This window comes from Austrofundulus limnaeus, unplaced genomic scaffold (assembly GCF_001266775.1).
Source record: "Austrofundulus limnaeus strain Quisiro unplaced genomic scaffold, Austrofundulus_limnaeus-1.0 Scaffold133, whole genome shotgun sequence".
NCBI lineage: Eukaryota > Metazoa > Chordata > Actinopteri > Cyprinodontiformes > Rivulidae > Austrofundulus > Austrofundulus limnaeus.
The window spans coordinates 250,545-257,361 of NW_013952535.1; the positions used below are offsets into that span (position 1 = coordinate 250,545).

Consider the following 6,817-nt stretch of genomic DNA (forward strand, 5'->3'; position numbering starts at 1 on the left):
TCCATCTATCCATCCATCATCCATCTGTCCATCCATCATCCATCCATTCATCCATCCATCCATCTACCCATCCATCATCCATCTGTCCATCCATCATCCATTCATCTATCCATCCATCCATCCATCTATCCATCAATATCCATCTGTCCATCCATCATCCATCCATCCATCCATCCATCCATCCATCCATCCATCTATCCATCCATCATCCATCTGTCCATCCATCATCCATCCATCATCCATCCATCATCCATCCATCCATCCATCCATCCATCTAGTGAGAACCTTGAAGAACCTGTTTACTATAACAGGATAGTTTCAACTCATGACGGTACATTTGCCAGTTTTTAAAACTAAAAAAAACTATTTTTGTTCATATTTTGGTGAATCGACTACTTAGAAAATTCTGTTAAAGTTATACGTGCCAAATTACGCCTAAAAGACTCTCAGACCATCAGATAAATATTGTCTATTACGACAAAGCATAACGAACAAACTGGCCTCAGTTTTAACAAGTTTGTGGAAGAAATGAAGTACTGAGCACCACCATGTTTTCAGCTACGCCTAATCGTAGCATCATGCTGTGAAAAAGATTTCTGCATCATGAGAGGGGAGGCTGCCTAGTAGAGAGGGAAGAGTGCACGTAATCCTACAGAACGCTCMGGCCCATGGGTTTGAAGGAAGATTTGCATTTCGACAAGACAACAATTCAAAGCATAAGAAAACAGAAGTGGCTTTATGTGACTCAGACTTTGGAACTGGTTAAAAAGAAACCTGAAGATCATTACGTCTAATTATGTGGTTGATTATTACCAATTTCAAGATATTAGATGATTACAAGCATAATATTTTTTGCGTTTTTTTAATGCACAATAAAAATTTTCTTGTTTGTTATATTTTCTAATGTCTCCGTTTTCCCCATGATTTCTGAAATAATCTTTGTTTGTTTGACCTTATCTTTTARCTTTGACCACTATGGTGGAATCACAAAGCCCTGTTTGCTCTCTYACACTCCCAGATGTAATTATGTGTACTCAATTACCATGCAATTTCTGTGAAGAAAGGACCTTTATTACGTGTCTCTTCCCATTTGTGCAGAGACACAAATTGAAATAAGCTGAACCAAAGCTTTTCAGCAACAGCCTCACCCGTCTTTTCTCAGGGGAACCAGCTGTATCTATTGGTTTTTCCAAAGACTATGCCGCAAGAAATCAGTAATCAGAAATCAGGAAATAATCTCCTTATCGCATACAAATAGAAAACTATCAAATGCAGGAACACAAAGGCTGATACTGATGCGTGAATTAGAAGCAAAATGGTATCATCGTGGCACTTTAAAAAAAATAATTGATTTTATCTCTTACAAAGATCTTTTCAGAAAGATTTATTGATTCATTTGGTCAACTTTTTAAATAATTCGCTAATGATATAGATTTGTTTGGTTAGAAAAAGATGCAGGAAATGCCTCTAAATGTCGAAACTGAACGATATCATTAGCTAAGTCCTTGTCCATTACAGTGGAATATTTCATGCATATTTAATGATTATTAGTGCATGACAGTTACTGATGTAGTCATAAAATTCAGGGACTTTTATTATGAACTGAAAATATCTTATGAGTGTTTTCTGTCTATTAAACTAATTTTCACTGCTGCTAAATACATAAAAAATGGCTATACTGGTCAACACAATATCATTATGGCAAAGAATATGGGACAAACTAGTGTGGTGGATCTAATACTTTTATGTTTAAGCAAGTAATTCATGACATCCTTTAATGACCTAGGTTTTCATGACATTCTGTTTATCTGCAGAYAGAATGATTAAAGTCAGAACAAGATTWGCTAACAACAGTCATTCTTAGATATCACTTGTGTTTATCTTTGTGTTTTCCATTGACCTTGTATCAAATCTTGCTAAGATGGCATAATGGTGCTTGTTAATATATATATATGAGGCCTCTCGAGACAACAGAGTTCAACAGAGTTCAACAGTAGTGTGGAGAGACAGTGAGAGAGAGGAGCAGAGGCACAGAGACAGGCCAGTTGTTCTGTTTCCTGTTGTTGCAATAAAACTCAGCTGATCATCTCACGGAGTACCTTCATTCTTGGACCACGTATTTCTGTCTTTGTTGAAATATAACCATAACACCATCAATCCATCATAGTCAATAAACAATAATCACTACGCAACACTACGATTCTGAAATCAAACCGTTTTAGACGTGGAGCTTTAGAAGGGCTGGGGGTTACAGAGGTCAGCAGTGCAGTGAGGATTGACAGACAATAGATTGAGCTAATGAGTCATGAGGCTAGATTTACCGGTGCTGAGGCATTTCCATGCAGCTCTCGCTTCGCCATCACAGGCCTGACCACGGTGGTGTGTTTGACGCTTGTTTCCTTTTTTGCTAATGGCTTTCTATAAACTCGCTCATCCGCTCTCCAAACCAGCGATGAATACGGAGAAGCTGAATTTGAATGTAACAAACGAGCGTCGTGGCACAAAGATAAGGGAAACAGGAGCCCCAACTTGTTGATTTGAATGAGATTGTTCCAAGCAGCAGAATCGGTCTAAATTTCTCAGAGTGTCTTTTGGAACAAAATGTCTCAGTAAGACACATAACGCTCATCAGCAGGAAATCTGTATCATTTAAAGAGCAGCCTGACCTGCCTTCGAGCTGTGAACAGACACGTACGGTACACAACATTTCTGCGGCCTCCTAATGAAAACATCTCTAAAGAACTATTTCTTCCAGACACAGAACAGTTAGACCTGTCACCTCAGAAACAACAAGGTTAGTTCAAAACTTGGATACATTTTTTGTATGGAGTTTGTGTGTTCTCGTGCATGTGTGGGTTTACTCCCACAAAAAAACAAACAAACAGGTATTACATTAATTTGTCATTTTAAATTGTTACATTTAAGAACAAGTTGTTCATTTTTAGTGACGATATTAGTGACGAAGATAAACACCAGTCGCCCTGCATGGAAAAGAGAAAGCAGGTGGATGGATGCATGCATTGTTAATTATAAAGGCTAGCTAGCTTTTAGCTGTTTATTAGGGGCACAACAATACATGTACCCATATCGAACCGTATCAAACAGTGCTTTAGGTTTAATACACACTTGTATCGAACAATACCGATTTTTAAAATTTACTTTATCAGCTTGTCTTGTGAAGACGCTCTGTGTTGAAGGATCAGTGGATCTGTGTTCGACTACTCCACCCAGGCTGCACTGTTGAGCGCAGCTCCACTGAGAAACTTGCTGTTTCAGCAACATTTAATTTAAAAACTGTACTTTTGAGGTTAAACAAACGTTCATAATTAATTTAAATAAATTACAAGTTAAAATAGGCATGGAAATTTCTCTTTTTTTGTATCGAAAAAATATCGAACCGTGAGACTAATGGATCGAACTGAACCGAATCGTGGATTTTCTGTATCGTTGCACCACTAATGGTTATAGAACAAAAAGTAAGAAAATTTGTATTTGGTAGATTATTGATTTATTGTAAGAAGGATTCTTGGCAACAAATCTTCTACCAGGCATCTGAATGGCAGCACCCAGGGGTACCAGAAGCTCCAAACAAGGGTAACCATCTCAACAATAAAACAAGCTGTTTGGCAGAGACGATTTTGCAACTTTTTTAATGTGTGCAACCCAAATGCTTGTTCCTTACAAATGTGGCCGTATTTAAAAGGGAAATTAACAGGCTTTCCAACGGGATAAGATTTATCGTCAAGAAGCGTAATCTACCAAGCAGAAATATTCCTTATTTTTAGTGCAAAGTATTTCTTATTGTTGAGAAAATTACGGTAAAATAATTTGTGCCATTTTTCCCAAATAAATAATATTTCACATTTTAGTGTTTTTTTTTATACTTTGCCTTTTAAATAATTTAAAAAAAACACCTTTATTGCTATTAGTGGGTTTTGTAAGTTTCTACTGTCTGGGAATGAAGTAACGGGCAAAAGCTAAATCGCATTTAACAATGTTTTCCCTGGGGATTTAAAATAAAAATAATAAGGAAAATATTTAAATTATCTTCTTTAAACTTCAGGCTACTGCCAAATGACATGGCTTTACAACTTGTGTCCACTAATGGTAATTAAAACAACTGTTTGCAGATGACAGTGCGGTGAATCCAGACGGCGGCTCCGTCTCTGCCAGTTATCCAGACCAGATCTGCAGAGGCATCAGAAAAACTAAGTCCATCTGTGGAACTGCAGTCCGGCAGCTCGATGAATCAGGGTGGTTTCAACAGAATGAGTCCCAATAAAGTTTCAAAAAATAAATCAAAAATATTGCATCACCTATCTGCTAAAGAAGTTTTCACCAACAAAATATGAATCAAAGAAACCGTTAGTTTTCATAATTTATTGTACATTGTCATTACTTACATTTTTCTGTAAGCAAACTAATAACAACAGATTTTTTTTTTACAAAATATAAACTATAAGGGGGAAATGTAAATCTAACATTTCAGTTTTACAGTATAATCTGCTGGGTCTAACCCGGGGATAAAGAGAAGAATGGTGTCACACCCTCATCGCAAAAGACGGCAACTCTTTAAAAATCACGAGGCAAAACTGACACAAACTCTGTGGCAACTTTTGTGCTACATAAACGTTAACATTTCTAACAAAAACAAAAAGAAAAAAAAAAGAAAAAAAGACCAAAGACGCAGCTAACAATGTCATCAGGCTCACACATTTCCTAAACCCCCGATCTGCCAAACTTCGTTTTAACAAAGACCAGTCAGATATTTTTGACTTCCAGTTGGATTTAAAGCCACAAAAATAAAACCTGTGCACTCAAGTGGTCCACGTGTTCAATCAGGACATAAGACATGGCAACCTGAGCATCTCCCACATGTGATGGTCTGACAATGGAAAGCCAAAAGGGAAAAAGCACCACTATTCCTTTTGATTCGGTGCAAGAGGCTGGACGCAGGGGAGGAGAGGGGGGGGCTGTGGTGAAGATCTCCAACTGAACATTAGATTCACACCCCTTTCCTAAAGAGAAATGTCTTAAATGATATTTTTATTTTACTTAAGGAGGGTGAAGAAGGCTGTGGAGTCCATCTATGTTGGTCTTGTGGTCTCTAAGAGCGCGAGATGAGAAGCTGGACTGGGTGGGATGACGACGGCCGAGGAGAGGAGTTGAGGCGGAGCAGAAAGGGAGTCGTTTTTAACAGTAGCGTTGCAGGAGGGAGGCGGCCACGATGATGGGGGTCAGGACAGAGGGGGCGCCGGCGTGCAGCGAGACGCCCGCCCCGGTGGGTTTGGTGGAGTTGCCACTGGAGTTTACCGCTGTTGCCGCAGTGGAACTGTTGATGGAGGAGGAGGCAGATTTCGTTCCGGTGGTGATGGTGGTGTTCTGGGAGCCCACCTGTTGGGAGGAGGAACCAAACAAACTTATTCAACTCACTTCTGTGGAAAGCTTTGTAACAATTGCAAAATTGTCACTTTTTTTTTTGCATCAGATCCGAAATAAGACCAAATTATTTCCACTAGAACCTAAATGTAGTGTTACTCAGTGTACAAAGTTTCAAATACAACATTTCTGCTAAGTTTTCTAACAACATATGACTAACTGGCTGCTGCTAAAACTACAGGAACTTCTGTTTCGAAATGTGACACCCACATCATTTGGTAAATTGCACTGAAAAGAAACTTTAGCTTCTTCCCCCACCTTCCCACAGGTAGACTTACAACACCCAGCTCTTAAATCATTCATTAAGTGTAGGATAACCAACAAGTTTAAAATAAAAATGAAAAAAATACAATAAATTTTAACAAATGCTAAGTTTGAGAAGTGACCAACAATAAATCAGAATTTTAAAGCACCATTTCTGCTTTCTTGCTGCAATCCAAAYCCTCCTTAAATCAAAAACATAAAATATAAACAATCAGCTCACACACAATTATTACGAATAAATATATCCAAATCCTTTATATCAGAAATTACACACCTGCCTGGATAATAAATGTTAATCTAAAGATAAAAGTGTCGCCCTGAAAAGCAGAATATAAATAAATCTTACCTGTGTTGATAGGCATATCACCAGCAAAATCAGCCCGAGCTGAACGAGCGTCATTTTGAGCATTTTGGACGCTTCTTCTTTTATTTCTCCTGAACTAATTGAATCTTGTTTGGTCAGATGGAGGAGGATGYCCACAGGCGCTGCTTCTCTGTAGTGTGGACGCAGCATCAGGCGGAGCGGTTTTATACCGGGTCCGTGACGTCACCACGGGAACTCTAACGAGCCCGGGATGTTTTGGACATACAACTAATGAGCGCTTTAAGCCGTTATTTAGGGACAAATTTAAGTTCTGTCTATGAGAAACGCACAGTCTTTATTAGTTTATTGTTATTAGTTGGTTTGTTTCTCACAGCACCACTCCGTGTCGAAAAACAAATAAAAAATGAAAACTTTCTGAAACTCGAGGCTCTGCGTCGAACCGTCCATCTTAAAACTGATCCTATCTTTATCATTATGATTCTGGAGKCTGAGTTTGTTGTTTTACTGCCGAGGAGAGGTCAACAAGACTGTTTTAGCAGATATACGTTTTTAAACATGCCACTTTGTTTAGCTTTTGTTATCAAAAGGAAGGCATAAATATAATTTAACGGGTCAAAAATGTCGAACTAAAAAAGTTACAGGAACTGACCTGTTGAGCCTGAGGTTTCTACACGAGACTAATAAGTGTGACAACAGCGACACCTACTGGATAGATAGATATACAGATAGATAGATAGATAGATAGATAGATAGATAGATAGATAGATAGATAGATAGATAGATAGATAG

General features: G+C 38.3%; 1 long non-coding RNA gene across 1 annotated transcript; it reads right to left on the reverse strand.

The window, feature by feature from the left end:
- Positions 1 to 4,365: 4,365 nt before the first annotated feature.
- On the reverse strand, positions 4,366 to 6,252 carry LOC106522614 (uncharacterized). The gene is made up of 2 exons (XR_001310803.1): positions 6,050 to 6,252; positions 4,366 to 5,394 (listed from the first exon to the last, which is right to left on the reverse strand). It is a non-coding gene; the product is annotated as an uncharacterized LOC106522614 (long non-coding RNA).
- Positions 6,253 to 6,817: the final 565 nt, after the last annotated feature.